The sequence below is a fragment of the Hyperolius riggenbachi genome, chromosome 3 (assembly GCF_040937935.1).
Source record: "Hyperolius riggenbachi isolate aHypRig1 chromosome 3, aHypRig1.pri, whole genome shotgun sequence".
NCBI lineage: Eukaryota > Metazoa > Chordata > Amphibia > Anura > Hyperoliidae > Hyperolius > Hyperolius riggenbachi.
The window spans coordinates 78,419,705-78,435,735 of record NC_090648.1 but is presented as its reverse complement, the minus strand read 5'-3'; positions in this window follow the sequence as shown (position 1 = coordinate 78,435,735).

Below are 16,031 nucleotides of genomic sequence, written 5' to 3'. Positions count from 1 at the left end.
TTAGCTAGCCCCAATATTAGGTGCAATCTTCTTGTGAAATGGATTTATGAATCATGTCTACACCCTATATCCGCAACCTAGAAGATTTGTGATTTGAATAATAAAGAGAGAAATTGTTCCTTTAAAACTCTGTGCCGTTTGTTTGGACTTTCGCATATATTCATTATTGTGGGGTGGAACTGCACTACCTGTATTTGTATCTGTATTTAGGCTATAGGGATTTAGGCACTCAGCTATAATAAAGTCAAGCACCTTTAGAGGATGGGGAAGCCTCAGGACTATCCAGATGCTTCCCTCTATTGAGGTGAGTACCCATTTGGGGCACTTTTTTTTTCCTTACAGGTACACCTAAATTGCTATTTTTTTATTTAGTCAGTATTTGCCCATTGTAAAATCATTCCTCTCCCTGATTTACATTCATGACATTTATCACTGGTGGTGACATCTTTAGATCTGTACAGAATGTTCATTACTAATTAGAGATCTATGCACAGAGAGAGATACTGGTTGCTTGGCAGTTGGAAAAAGCCAATATTTTCCACAATGCAATGAGGTTTACAGACAAAAAACTGTCAGGACCATGCTCATGACATCACACTGTGGGAGGGGTTTTACTACAATATCAATTTAAATTGTAATACATACTGCATAACTATTTTTTTTTTGACTGCTGCTTAGCAGACTAGTTAGATTTATTATACACAGGGACGGATTTACCATAAGGCACTGTAGGCACGTGCCTACAGGCGCATAATCATATAAAGGCGGGTCACTCCCCTCCCCGAGAGCCTCCCTCCTTCCTTCCCTGTGCAGAGTCCTGATGAGAGTGTAAATGACAGGTTACTCACCCTGATCTCAGCATTGTGCTGACAAGATCTCCCTTCAAGAGCACCTCTAGTTACTTAATACTGAGGGTAGCTCTGGTTACCTAATACTAAAGGGCACCTGTAGCTACCTATGATGGGCTAGAGAAGTAAGGGAGAAGAGACAGCTGGGCCACCCAGCACACTTGCGGTGCAGTTCAGCGGGGAGTTGTAGATTGCTAGAGCGCTAAGTCTAGGTTGCCAGGACACTTGTGCCCATAGGCTCCTGTGAGGCAAATTTGGGCCTGAATATGTGTGTGTGCATATATAGATAGATAGATAGATAGATAGATAGATAGATAGATAGATAGATAGATAGATAGATAGATATCTGTATAGATAAACATATTGTGTATGTACCAGCATAAACAGAATGTCATTTAGCATCCATGGCTTCTCATCTTTCTCCTAGATGTACCCTCAAGGTATTGGTTGGTCAGGTAATAATGCTCCATTAGATATTTGCCCAGAAAAGAAAAAGGCAGATCTGGAAGAAAAGAGGCAGGTAGACTTAGAAGGTCAAAAGAATCCAAGAGTGGCTTGAAGTATTACAGATAGCACAGCTGAGAAGAAGATACGTGGCTGGCTTTGCACCAGAACGTCTCATTACATATGCTGTAATATAAGTGGGTCTTTCATCTCATAACTCTCATGTTCCTCCTTGATTATGATTTAATGTAATTTCCGGGGATAAATCGCTGCCAGGCAGGAGTACATCCAGTACCCATCAATGAGCTACCATCATAAACATGACACGAGAAATGAACATGGGGTATAATGTCAGTTATGTGTCTGTTTGGATCTCAACTTTATAAAATATTAACTGGAAAAGCCCTCATGACAGGATTAGATTGCTATTCATGGCATGCAAAGAATGCAAAACAAACAAACAAACAAACAAAGCAACAACAACAACAAAAATCAGGACACAAGCAGCTTGGTTGTTATACAGTTGAAGATATGAAAGGGACAGAAGCCTAAAGGTGGCTACACACGATACAATAAAATGACCCGATTTTACAGTTATTTGATAAAACGATCGGATCTCCCGAAAAAAATCGAAAGCTTTTTTTTCATTCGACTGAAAAATCCGATTTCCCGTTTTCTTCTATTTTTATCGATCCGGAATGCCAGATATTTTTTTTTCAATTTTCTAAAAATTGTATGGTGTGTGTTAGATTGTGAATTTATTAATATACACAACCTAGCAATTTTGTCAGAGTTTCCAATCATTTTTATCATAAATGGGGAAAAATTGAACATACATGTGTGGTACATTGGTCAGATTTTTTAAATGTTACAATCAGTCAGAAAAATGTACTGCAATTCTTAAATTAAACAGATATTTAAAAAAATTGTATGGTGTGTGGCCACCTTAAAGCGGAATATAACCCTGCATTTCAACTTTGCTCTAAAATATTATTTACAGCATATGATATGCAAAAAGCATTTTTTTTTACTAGACCAGCATTGGAAGGGTTAAACACAGAGGTTTAAAGGTCCTGGAGAGATATGCAGAAGTTCAGATAGATACATTCTATTTAGTTACATGTATCTATTGATAAACAGTTACACACTCTTTGGCTGTCGTTCAAGCTCCTTCTCAGTGAGAGAGATGAGTCACATTCAACACTTAGATACATTATGTAAACAAAATGTATCTATTTCAGCTTCGGATGGGTCTGCAGAAATCTAAAGGAACTTTAAAGCCCTATGTAACCCTTCCAATGCTGGTCTAGTAAAAAAAAAAAATGCTGGTTGCATATAATATACTGTAAATAATGTTTTAGAGCAAAGTTGAAATGCAGGGTTATATTCCGCTTTAACTCTTTTAGTACAAATAGTTATAGAATGATGGATAGGAATGGTGGACTTATGTACATTTTTAGAAGATCAAAACTTATGATAAAGAATTCAGTGTAAGGGGGTCATTCACGAAAGCCGCAGTAACGCAGAGATCTGCCGCAATGCAGAGATCTGACGCAATCACATTCACAAAATATTGATGAAGTTAAGAATGTCCCCAAGCATGCCTGTGGGCGGCCGTGCACAGTCCTGCTATAGGACATTATGTCTTTATTGACAGAAATCACTATGAGTTTATGCCCCAAGGTGATGGCCCCCATGACAGCCAGAAAACTGCTAGTGCTGCTGATTTATAACCATGCTATGGGGATAAAGTAACTGTAATAAAACATTACTGTATTATATATTATTGTAAGCTTGCAAGGGCAGAGCTCTCTCCCCCTTTTATGCCTTGCAATTTGTTATACATTTTAGTCATCATGTTACATATGTCACTGTAATTACCATTTCTGTATTTTATACCAGTGTCTGTATTATTATGTACCCCATGTTTTGTTTCTTACTTTGTACAACACCACAGAATATGTTGGCGTTTTATAATATGTGTATACATACTGTATATATTACCTGCCTAACCCTACTCTCACACAGAACCCTCCCTTCCTGAGGCCTAACGCTAAAACCCCCCTTCCTGGCACCTAACACTAAAATCCCCCTACTTGATACCCAACCTTAACCCCCCCCCCCCCCTTCCTAACCGTATAATATTGAAAACAATACATTTCAAAATGATAACTTTAAAACATGAATAATTGATAAATACTAAACATTAAAACATCAAAAACTATAATGTTATCATTTTTAAACCGCTAAGAAAATTTCAAAAACTATAACGTTATACATTTGAAAACGGTAATTATTTTGCACCAAGCTTTCTGCTTAGGACGCCTTATAGCCAATATTTGCATTAGGGCCTATGGGGAGCCCAAATGTCTGTTAGCTGCTGGGCTCCCAAATGTCATGCTCCAGTGCTTACGTGACTCGGGAAGGTGTGTTGGATCAGGCAGGCAGGTGTATAGGATCCGGATGGTGAGCAGCAGGCGCCAGGGATTCCCAACACAGCCCCGCAGCATGTACACAGCTTTATCAAGGGAGAAGATGAGCACACAGTGTCACCATGGTGCCCATGCAGAGGGCGATGGTCAACACAGTATAAATGGGAAACCAAATTGCTGCACCCTCACAACAAACAGTGATGCTTGCGAGTTTTTGCCAGTCATTTTTTCATTGAAAATGCTATTTTCGATTTTGTGAAAATATTTGCAAAAATACGTTGTATTTTCACAATATGGTCTAAGAATACAATTTTTTCTTTCCAATGCGAAAATTAATGAAAAACGCATAATATATATTTTTTTTTTAAGAGAGCAAAAAAATGGAAACCGTGTTTTTAGCATGAAAAATGTGAAAAATCCCAAACTTATTACAAAATGTTGATGGCATTTTTGCTCAAAAGTTGAATTTTACATTATTTTTGCGAAAATTAATATGATAAGAACATCGGCATTTTTGCTCATCACTGCTCACAAATAAGAGGCAGTCGTCATTTCGGGACTTTAAAGGATACCAAAACTGAAAAAAAAGATTGCTGCAGTGTGTGGGGGGTTAAAATTACATACCATTATCTCCTCCTGCCCCGTCCGTCTGCCTCCGTTAATGTAATATTGTTCCCGGTGTCCGGCGACTGTATTGACCCCCCACCCGGACATACTGCGCCCTGTGCGCGCAGTATGTCCTCCCCTCTTCACTTCTGGCCGGCGCATAGCGATCGGCTCAGAAGCACGCTGATCCCTGTGCCTCTGGTGGGCTGCGTGTGCGCTTCATTACACCAAGCTTCACAAGCTAATCATGTGACGCTTGGTGTAAAGGAGCGTTGTGGTATCCTTTAAAAAGCAAACCAGAGATGAAGCACCCTCATGTATTTTACCGTATATATCAGTGGGAACATTAGAGAAAACACCTACCCTGCTCTCTGTTACATTCTTCACTGCTCAGCCTGCTTGTTATCAGCCCTGATAAAATCCCAGACTGAGTTATTATAGCAGAGCCACAAAGGGGCAGGCTTGGGCTTGAAAAGACATGAGAGAAGACAGACTCAGCTATAATGATTCCTAAGCAAAGCCAGACTGAATGCTCAGTCAGGGATTTAATCAGCGCTGGTAACAAGCAGGCTGAGCAGTGAAGAATAAAACAGAGAGCAGGGAAGGCGTTTTCTCTAATGTTCCCACTGATATCTATGGTAAAATACATGAGGGTGTTTCGTCTCTGGTTCACTTTAAGTTCTATTCTGGGAAGTTATTTTCTGGGGTTCACCAGCTCATTTGGTGAACACTTTTTATGCCCATTGTACAGAAGGTTTCTACATCTTCAAGGTTGACTGTATATACTCGCATATAAGCCTAATTTTTCAGCATAAAAAAAAGTGCTGAAAAGTTACCCCCTCGGCTTATATGCGAGTCAGTGGATCATAATGCATGGTGGAGCAGGTTTTGTTAATGGCAGAGGAGTGTAAGGATTGTGCACTAGTGATCCTGCTCTTACCAGCTTGCGCCCTGCTGTGTCTGTGCCCTCCATCCCCTGCAACATGGTGTGTAGAGTGTGCTGCTCAAGACTACCTGTGTCCCCTGGCTGTGGAGTGGAGCGTGCAAGCAGCGTGTCAGCAGTGCAATGATTGGGGATCCTTCCTGTGTGGCAATCGCTGTGTCTCATATCTATGACGCCATGTAGTGGTGCATTGAGCCACAGCTGTATCATTCTTGGGGCACATCTGGCTATGGGGAGGGGGGCTGACTTGTACCGGGGGAACATCTTGCTATTGTGGAGGGGACTATATTGGGGAGGGGGCTTATATGTGAGTCAACCACTTTTTACTGGTTTCTGAGGGCAAAGTGGGTACCTCGGGTTATACACGAGTCGGCTTATATGCGAGTATATACGGTACTCCTTTTTTATTGCATAAGAATCAAAGTTTAGTTCTGATGAAATGTTAGATTTACCTCTCAATGAGATTGGACCATTTTGCTGTAAAACTCACAATCACAGATGAGTAGTAGTGACAATTCTGCAGCAATACCAAAAACAAATCTGATTCTATCTATAAAACAGAATGAAAAGACTCTACAGACTATATATAACTGTGACACACGGAAAATAAGCTTCCCCGCGGCTGTGAGACTCTTTAGGATGACAGGCTAAAGGTTCCCCCACTGAGGCCTCACAGGCTATGTGAATAGATTTATAACCATTTCTATCTCTTTGTCAGAGCTGACATGATCTTGTGAAGAACACTTTCCGCTTCCTGCTGATCTCCTTCTGTTTAGCCGAGTTTAGAAGTAAGAGCAATGAATGTGAGGAGACAAAGGACAGTTTAGTGGATCAAGGCAGAAATCCCCAGTCGTCTCACATCGGGTCCTTATCATTCTTGCTTAAAAGAGATGTATTGTGTCAGCCAGCCAATCTATTTTTTCCCATTTGTTGTATCTCTGAATTACCCTACTTGGTTTTATATCTCCCGCCGGATCTTTTCTTTTACCGTCCCCAAGATAAGACGTACTGCTGCGAACTGACAATATGGCTTTCATGGGTGTGCATAACATTTTACGTGTTTAAGTGCTCTTTGTAAGCATTACTGAGAGGAGGTGGGATGTGTGTGTTTATGATGATGCCTCCTGGTCTTCTGAGTAAAATAATGCAGAGTTTATCAGAAAATAGGCTAAATTCTGACATGTTCAACTGGTTCCTTAGCCAAAATATTTTAATGAAGATCTGTTTAGGATTCTGGTGCTGTTTCCAGGGTCGGATTTCTGGAAAGCACACCAAGGCTCAGATCTTTGGCGGCTGCTGTCCAATGGGGCGGTTGAGGTATATGGATGGCATTGCAGTAGTCCAGACCAGGTTGTAGACTTCCATGACCTTGGGTAAGCTCAATAGTTGCAATTAGGGCACCTTAGGACCCTTAGAGAGTTCTCCCATGGGATGGATGTTTTGCGGCAGATGGTCATGTCATGTTTTGTTAGAAAGCTGAACAGTCAGGATTCTTATTGTATTACTGCTGAGTATAGTAGATCTCAACCCATACCTTAACACGAGCCTTTCAGTGATGAAACAACCATTGCGGGACTTATACATTTGCTGCCTCTATGCCAAATCTTTGCCAATATACTTGTTGCTCCCCTTGCAAGTGCAGTAGCTGCCCTCCCATTCCATGTGCAGCCCCCTCTTGCATGTGTACCAGCCTCACACTTACATATACAATTCCCTTGGACAACAGCTTCCCTCTTCCATATGTTGCTAGTATCCATCTGCAGTGTAGCTTTTCCACATGCCATCTTCGTAGTTCCAACCCACTCCCTTGACCATACAGCCCATCCCCCCCTTATGTGTCCCTCCCCCCCTTAGAGTGTAAGCCTATATGGCAGGGCCCTACTTGTCACACTCCCCCTAGTGGCCAGACTGCTCAATGCCTTCCAATCTATGTCAACCCACAGAGTGTCCAACCTCGTGCATAGAATTGATGCGCTGAAACCACTGGAATTGAGCAGCAGACAGGCTAGAAAGGCGTGTGCGAGCTACAGAAACACTTTACTACACACTACTTCAGAAACAGGGCTGCCACCACTCGCATCAACCAGTTGAGAGAAACCTCCTGACTAGTCTAAACCTGTGAATAAAAATTACTAAAACACTCTGCTCTGGCTAAACATGCAATACTTCAGGGTAGCGAATCTTCAGAAAGGCCAGGAATCTTCTGTTTGGCTGAAAGCAGGTTTGCAGCTGAAAACTGGCTTGAAGCTGTTTATTGTAAATGCAATGTAAATAAATAATATATACAGAAAATTATTAAAAGTAACAATTATAGAGAAAGAATAGCCCAGATAAAATAAAAGGAAAAACAAACGAAGATGGATACTTTAAGTTTGGAAGAAATATGTCCTTTGTGGAAGCGCCAAGCAAAAGGAGGGTCCTTTGTTCCAGAATAAGAGTTGGGGACCGATGCATGGGGATCACGGTGGGGAACAGCGGATAGTATTAAATGCACGGGCTGGGGGAACATTTACATCAGGAAACAGCGCTGGGTTTTTTTTAATCGGATGCTTGATCAGCAGCCAAGTCAAGTGATATATGGGCACCTTAAAGAGAGTCTGAAGCCTTAAAAATTACCTCTTTTTATTGGCCAGTTATATTAGGCATTAAGATCATAGCCGATTCATTGCATTCCCACAGCAGAGCAATGTATTTATACCCACAAAATCCCCAGGGCAAAATTCTATGATCCTTCCTGGAAGAGGCAGAGCTTTGCGCCTTAGCTCTGCCTCTGCTCCAGTCAATCTCCGCCGATCTCCACCTCTCACCGCCCCTCTCAGTCTTCTTTCACTGAGAGGGGCGGAGATCGTCAGAAGATTGACTGGATTAGAGGCAGAGCTACAGCTCCAAGCTCTGCCTCCCCGGGCAGCAAAATCCACAACCTGGAAAGTCATGGAATTTTGCCCCGGGATTTTGGGGGATATAAATACCTCTTTCTGCCACTGGGATGCGGCTAATCAGCTTTGATCTTAATGCGTACTATAACTGGCCAATAAAAAAGTCTTTAGACTCTCTTTAAAAATCCCCCATGAGGAGATGGGCTGGTCCAAAACCTGTAAGCATCAGGGAAATATATTTACAGTGAATTTTAATCCAGGATAAATGTAATTTCTATAATTATCCATGCACATGTATTTTAAAGTTTACTATTTTTCCCAATACTGATCCTTTAACTCCTATGAGAATTGGTCAGGATGTTACTCTTACAATACAAGATCACTTAAAACACACCAGTGTAGTTCCACCCCTCACAAAATATTGCAAACAGTCCACATAGATTACAGTGGGGCTTTAAATGAACAATCAGTCTTTTATTCTTCAGTATTCAAAGTTCATATTTCTTCAAGATTGCGGACAAGTAAGCACAAGACCCGAGTACAGGACTCCACATTAAAACAAAGGTCTGCCTGACCGCTTCCTCAGAGGCATACAGTACATACACATATCTGTTAAAAAATACACATAAAAAATAAATTGTACAGTCGATTACATACCAACCATGGTCATGTGTGTGAATCAGGATACGGGCACACAAATCATAATTGTATCTTACCCAATGTCGAATCAAGGGAAATGTCGCCTAGCAATCTGTGGAAATCACACATATATGCATATATGTCAAATGTCAAGCTGATCAGTACAAGCTAAAAATGTGCAGCACCCAGTCACCACTATGTGCCAATATACAGACAGCTTAGACTATAAAGTGTCACATAGCAACAGATGTATCAGAATGATACAAGAACAAAGTTACAGGGACCAGTCCACATGCAGACCAGAACAGTGTCTCAAAATCCTAAGTGACATATATATATAAAAGTGCCTAGCAAAAAGGTACCAGCTGGACAGGTATGTATCAGTCCAATATGGACCTGTATCTCACAGGAATACTAGTGAGAGCAGTCCAGATAACATCATTTGATATACGCTGTCCCCGCTAATAGAAGGGGTAGTTGCCATACATCCCCATCCCCATAGCCATGGGGATGTATGGCAACTACCCCTTCTATTAGCGGGGACAGCGTATATCAAATGATGTTATCTGGACTGCTCTCACTAGTATTCCTGTGAGATACAGGATGTTACTCTTATGCCAGAAAGACCCAGGACTTTCTTTTCAATAAATCTTCTTGCCCTCCAGAAATGCCTTGTGCCTTGCTGTCAGACAGTCAGATGCTTAATGTAACATGCCACACGATGGAACTCTAAGCCGGAAAGAATCAACATAATTGATTGACAATCAACTTATGAAAGTGGTGTCATCTCATTAGAGCATGTTGTCAAGTTCTTCTCAGCTCTTCTTCATCTTTGCAGAAAGTGAAGGTCCCACAACATGTCCAGGCAAGTCTATTGTGACATTTCCACCTATGAGGCAGACCTGAACTCAGAACTTCTCCTCTGCTCTAAAAGATAGGCAACAACATAATATCATTTAAACAAAAACATTTCTTTGTTACAGCTGATACAAATCCTGCAATATATCTGCAGTGTGTCTACTTCCTGTTTTCACTGAGGCAGACATATTGTTGACATCCTGTGTTTACAAATTAGCTGCTCTGCCATGGCAGTGAAGATTTCTGAGCTGACACAGCTGAGAGATCTGAGGAGGAATAAGACAGGCTCTTCTCTCTAAATATGTACAGGGTTCATTTCTCTCTGTTTTCCTTCTGTCCTGTGCAAGAGTTGAGGTCCACTTTAACAATTACATTTCTATAGCGCTTTTTATCCTATAGGACTTACAGCGTTTAGGCTCTCTCAGTTTCAGTAATTGGTAGTAGGATGAAGTATTAACACAAAGGATTAAATTATATTTCTGCAAATGCCAAACTGAGCAGGAAGGTTTTCAGTCTGGATTTAACCTTCTGGGGACCGCCGTAGGTCGAATCAACGTCCAGCAGGTGGTGATACAGGTCTGACCAGACGTTGATTCAGCGTCCGCGCTAAAGAACCATCCCGACGCGATCGTGCGCACCCAAGAGGGGAGATTAAGCTGTCATATGACAGCTGGCATCTCCCCTCAGTGATCAGCAGCCATCGCGTATGGCTGCTGATCACGTGCTCACTACGATCGCCGTCGGATCGTAGTGATCACTTTGACAGCTGCGGCGGCAGGGGGGAAAAGAAGAGGATCCACTCACCTCCCTGCTGTTACAGCGAAGATTGGCGCCCCCTCTGCTCTGGCCGGCATCTCTGCTCCGTCTGACGTCAGCGCCGGGTCCCGGCTTGATGACGTCATAAAGCCGCGACCCGACCTGAGCATCATTTGGAGCGGAGATGCCGGCTGGAGAAGAAGATGGCTACAGCGGTGCATCGCTGGAGCCTGGAAGGTGAGTGACTGCTGCTGGCGTAAGGGGGGGACACCTGCCACCATGGGGGGGACACTGCCCAGCCAGCCACAGACAGGATCCGGCTGCCTGACCCCCCACAAATGCGTGCACCCCCCTCCACCGCAAAATGCCCTGGTCCTTAAGGGGGGTTAGGCGGCCGGTCCCGAAGTGGTTAAACACGTCCAGAGATGGAGCTGTCCTGATCTGCTGAGGTAAGGAGTTCCATGATGTAGGAGCAGCATGACGGAAGGCTCTGTGACCAAACATTTTCAGGTGGACTTTAACACCACCGTGACTTTGGTCATGCCTGCGTGACACCTTCTCCTGTCCTTCCTGTCATTTCATTGTGTGAAAAGCCTAACACCTCAGGATGCGTAGAGCATCGTTTATCTACAGCTCTACTTTAGCACATGCTGAATAATTTCTACCTTACTCTTCCGCGCCTACGTCCCGATAATCCCAGCGCTATAAAACAGAAAATGTCATTTCATTAAGTGAACAGTTAAAAGTCCCATTAATATTTCATTACTGAAGGCTGCCTCTGAAATATGAATCGGTGCTTAGCGTTTTTATGAAGTGTGCTTCCTCATTTGCAATCTTAATTTAAAAATGATTATTCTATTCTTTTTAAGACTATTAAAGTGGGAAAAAACACATTTTTTTCCCTCGGCGTTACAGAAGCGTAGAAGCGATACTTCAAAGATAGCTCCGCAGAGGAACACGCGACGCAAATGGAGGAATCGCCTGTGGGCTACAGCTATTTGGGCCTGGCAGCGATTTATACATTAATGCTGTGGGCTTTCATCTGTGTGGGCCGGCTCGCCTTTCACTCAGCGCTCCTCTGAAGACAGAAGAACATCACTTATTTTGCATGTTCTTTGTGTTTTCTTACTCAAAGTTGGGAAATGAAAGTGATGCAATTCTATGTCGTGGCGCAAGCATTGGAAATGTATTCAGGCCCACTAGCTTTAAAGAGGAACTGACCTCAGAACTTCCTCTCTGCTCTAAAAGGTACGCAACAGCATAAATACCTTTAAAGGAAACCAGAGCAAAAGAAAGAATAAATACTTACCCAGGGCTTCCTCCAGCCCTATAAGCTCATCTGAGCCCCTCGCTGTCCTCCCGCGGTCTGCCCTTCAGCCGTGATCAGCCCCGGCAAGTGGCTCAGTCGCATCAGTCGGGTTCTTCTGCACATGCGGGGGAGGTCTGCGCATGAGCAGAAGACCACGTAGAGCCTCCAGAAGCTTCCTTGATCTTCCTATGCCCCTCCCTTCCTTTGCTTGCAGCATTGCTCTCCCCCGTTTATGAGCGTGGCTGCAGTGTGCAGGCGCAAAGTAAGGCCTTTGCATGCACGCTAGCATGTAGGCAGTCGTAGCTAGCTTTCTCCTCAGTGTAAAAGCTGCTCTGTGCTACTGCGCAGGCACGGGGATGATAGGAGGGCATTGGGAGGAGAGCTGCCACCAACATGCCATTGAATTGCTGGGAGTGTGTAGCTGCCTCTGTCAGATATTAATTTGTAGGGTGGGTGGGTTTGGGGGAGAGCCACTTGTTGGCAAGCTACATAGTATTAATGTGGGGACCACTAGGCTGGCAGGCAATGCTGAGGAGGCAGGGGGTCCATAATGCCACACAATGCTACTAGGATGTAAGTGAATACTACAGGAGGATGGGGTGGAATTCGCTAGCAAATAAAGGGATCCTAATGCCACTTACTGGAAAGGGCAGGTAGGGTATAATGTCAGGGCCCTCCAGGTTAATTTTGCCCCAGGGCCCCATAGTAGCTAGACACAGCCGTGGTAAGGCCTCGTTCACATAAAGGCAGTTTCTGTGTGCTTTTCCCAGCGCATTGCCCTGTGCGTTCTGCAAGGTATTGATTTTTCAATGTAAGTAAATGTGCCTCGTTCACATCTATGCGCTGTGCTGAGCTGCGTTACAAAAACGTAGTGTTGCATGCACTACTGTGTATGTTTGGGAACTCAAACATACACAGTCGAAAATGAGCTCATTCATAGCAGTGTGCACTTCTGGTCAACTGGCAAGTCACATTTCCAGATGGGAAGATGCAGGCTTGCAGTGATGCTCCCTCTTATAACCCTCCTATTCCCTCCTCTGCCAGCCCCCAATGGGAAGTGAATGGGGCCACATAGAGGAGGGAATGTGAGAGTGACAGGAGGAGGCATTACCACAAGCCTGCATCTTCCTGCCTACAAAAATTGACTTTAGCCTAAAATCAAATTTTTCAAGGAGTGATTACAGAGACAGGGAGAAATGAGGGGAGGAATGGACAACACACAGAGGTGTATGGATCCAGCATGAACACACTTCTGTGCTTACCTTTGGTAGCTTTGTCTCAGGTCAGGTGTCCTTTAATCCTACATTTTCTAATGCTCAAATCAAGGAACTCCTTTAAAAAGCCGGCCTTGTTCTGACATAAGGGGAATAGTAGGTACAAGTCAAAAACAGATTGTTTTCAAAAAGACCTTGTAGTTTTGGAGAACATTGATTTTAAAAAATGCAAAGAAAAACGGTTTTTAAACTCAGAGAAAAGGCAGTTTAAAAAAAAACCCTTTTTCTTAGTATTTTTAAAATCGATTTTCTCAAAAACGACGTGCCCACTAACATATTTAATAATTTTGGTAGCAATAGCATGTATGGGAGCTTTGCTATTCACCACCAAAATCTGCACAAAATTACACGTAAATTACGCGTAAATTCATGCGAATTACGAATGCTTACAATTACATACGAAAATAATGACGATTTTCCCTGAAATTTTGCATTACGATTATGATGCATAATTGCGAATTATCCACTTAAGGACTTTAGGCCTACAACCCCCCCCCCCCCCCCCCATAACCCTTTCCCCCCCTTCCCCCTGTGACCAGGCTATTTTTTTATTTTTTTTTACAAATCACGGCTATGCAGCTTTCAAAGCTGCTCGCTGCAGAGACATACAACAGAGCACAGAAATGAATCCCTTCCCCTTTTCTGCCCACTAACAGAGATTTCTGTTGGTGGGCTCTGATTGCTGCTGCACACAGGGTTTTCTTTTTAATTAATTTATTTTCTTATTAATAAAAATGCCTATTTTTTATTTAATTTTCCCTCCCCCTGACAGCCAATCCTAGTGATCAGCTCTCATATCACATCAGCCTATGAAAGCCGATTGCTCTCTAAGCCTCTCCAGGGGACAGCCGAGTGGCATGGCTGTCCCCAGTGCTATAGATCGCAGTGCTGTACACTGTAAATAGACAGCGTTTTCGTCATCTAACAGTCTTCTAGCGGCGATAGTCGGCATCGGCACGAGCGATCCCCTGTAAACCACACCGCCAGGACTTAATCCCAATTGGCGTTACGAGGTCCTGGGGGAGCTACCGTTATCACGCCTATCGCATGACGCGGTCGTTAAGAAGTTAAAGAATAACCGAAGTGACATGTGGCAAGATGAGATGGACATGTATATGTACAGTGCCTAGCACACAAATAACTATGGTGTCTTCCTTTTTTTCTTTCTCTGCCTGAAAGGGTTACATTTTAGATATGTAAGTGGCTGACTCAGTCCTGACTCAGACAGGAAGTGACTACAGTGTGACCCTCACAGATAAGAAATTCCCCTTTTTACCCCTTTCTTGCTCTCAGAAGACATTTTCTGCTAGGAAAGTGTTTTATAGTTGGAATTTCTTATCAGTGAGGGTCACACTGTAGTCACTTCCTGTCTGAGTCTGGACTGAGACAGCATTTACATACCTGATATTTAACTATTTCAGGCAGAGAAAGAAAAAAAGGGAACACAGCATAGTAATTTGTGTGCTAGGCACTGTACATACCCATGTCTATCTCATCATGTCACATGTCACTTCGGGTATCTTTTAACTACTTTGGCCTCCTGGACGTACTAGCTACGCCCAGGAGGCCATGTGCGCTGCCGCGCGCCCCCGCGGCCGATCCCACCCTCCCAAAAATACCCACATAAAATGTTTAATAATAATAAAAAAAAACATTGCAATTAAAAAACAAAAAACACATAAATATTTACCTAAGGGTTTAAACTTTTTAAATATCTATGTAAACATGAAATATTTATATATTTTTTTAATTATAAGCTTGTAAATAGTGATGGATGCAAAACGGAAAAAATTCACTTTTATTTCCAAGTAAAATATTGTCGCCATACATTGTGATATACATAATTTAGGTACATAATTTAAATGGTGTAATAACTGGGAGAAATGGGCACATACAATATGTGAGTTTTAATTGTGGAGGCATGTATTATTTTAAAACTATAATGGCCGAAAACTGAGAAATAATGCATTTTTTCCGTTTTTTCCTTATTCTTCCTGTTAAAATGCATTTACAGTAAAGTGGCTCTTAGCAAAATGTACCCCCCAAAGAAAGCCTAATTGGTGTCGGAAAAAACGAGACATAGATCAGTTCATTGTGATAAGTAGTGATAAAGTTATAGGCTAATGAATGGGAGGTGAACATTGCTCGGAAGCATAAAGTGAAAACGACTGAAGGCTGAAGTGGTTAAGATGCATATTTTTTGCTCATCACTAAAAACAAGTGTGGCCATCAGGATCTTCACACTCATAACAAGAGTAGCCACAAAAACACCTGCTCTGAAGTACAGTCCAGTGTTTTGGATGAAGGGGATTTTAGTTGTTGCCCCCCACACAGCTTTAGACCCCTCTGCGGTTCCAGAGGCTGCTCCCCTCTAGTTGCGTCATTGCCTCTCCCTACTATAACATCACAGCATCATCACACAAGGGGCCATATGCAATTCACTTTTTCTCCTGAGTATTCTCCTAGGAGATCGATTTTTATCTTTGATTTAGAATAACTTTTCAGCCCTTTGCAATGGAAAAAGTACCAAAAAGTTGGTGAAAAAGTACTGTCAAAATTGTCAAAAGAGTGTTTCTTTGCTCGTTGGTGGTTTAATAGGCATTTTATTGACAAGTTTGAAAATTTCACCTTGGAGAAAACCTAGGTGAAAAAGTGAATTGCATATGGGCCAAAGTGTACATCCGGTTATATATACAATTTCTGCAGCAATGCACGCCAGCCAGTCGAACACAGTTTCCTGATGAGACTTATTTTACAAACTCATTATCCAGTCAACTGTCATAGAAAAAGCGGAGGCTTGCTTCAATTTTCTATTTGTTAACGTGCGCGGAAAATGGCTCAATTATGAGCCCCGTGCAACATGCCCAAAAGGGAGGTGGAAAGCGTGGAGGGTTTTGCAGACAATACAAGAAACGCAATTTGTATTTAAATCTGTCCACCTTACTTTTGCCGTGCTGTAAAACCAAACTAATACGCGAGGAAAATAAATGTATTCATGCCTAGAACATTTTTATTTTATCTTTTTTACTGCTAAGTAAGCTTCCCT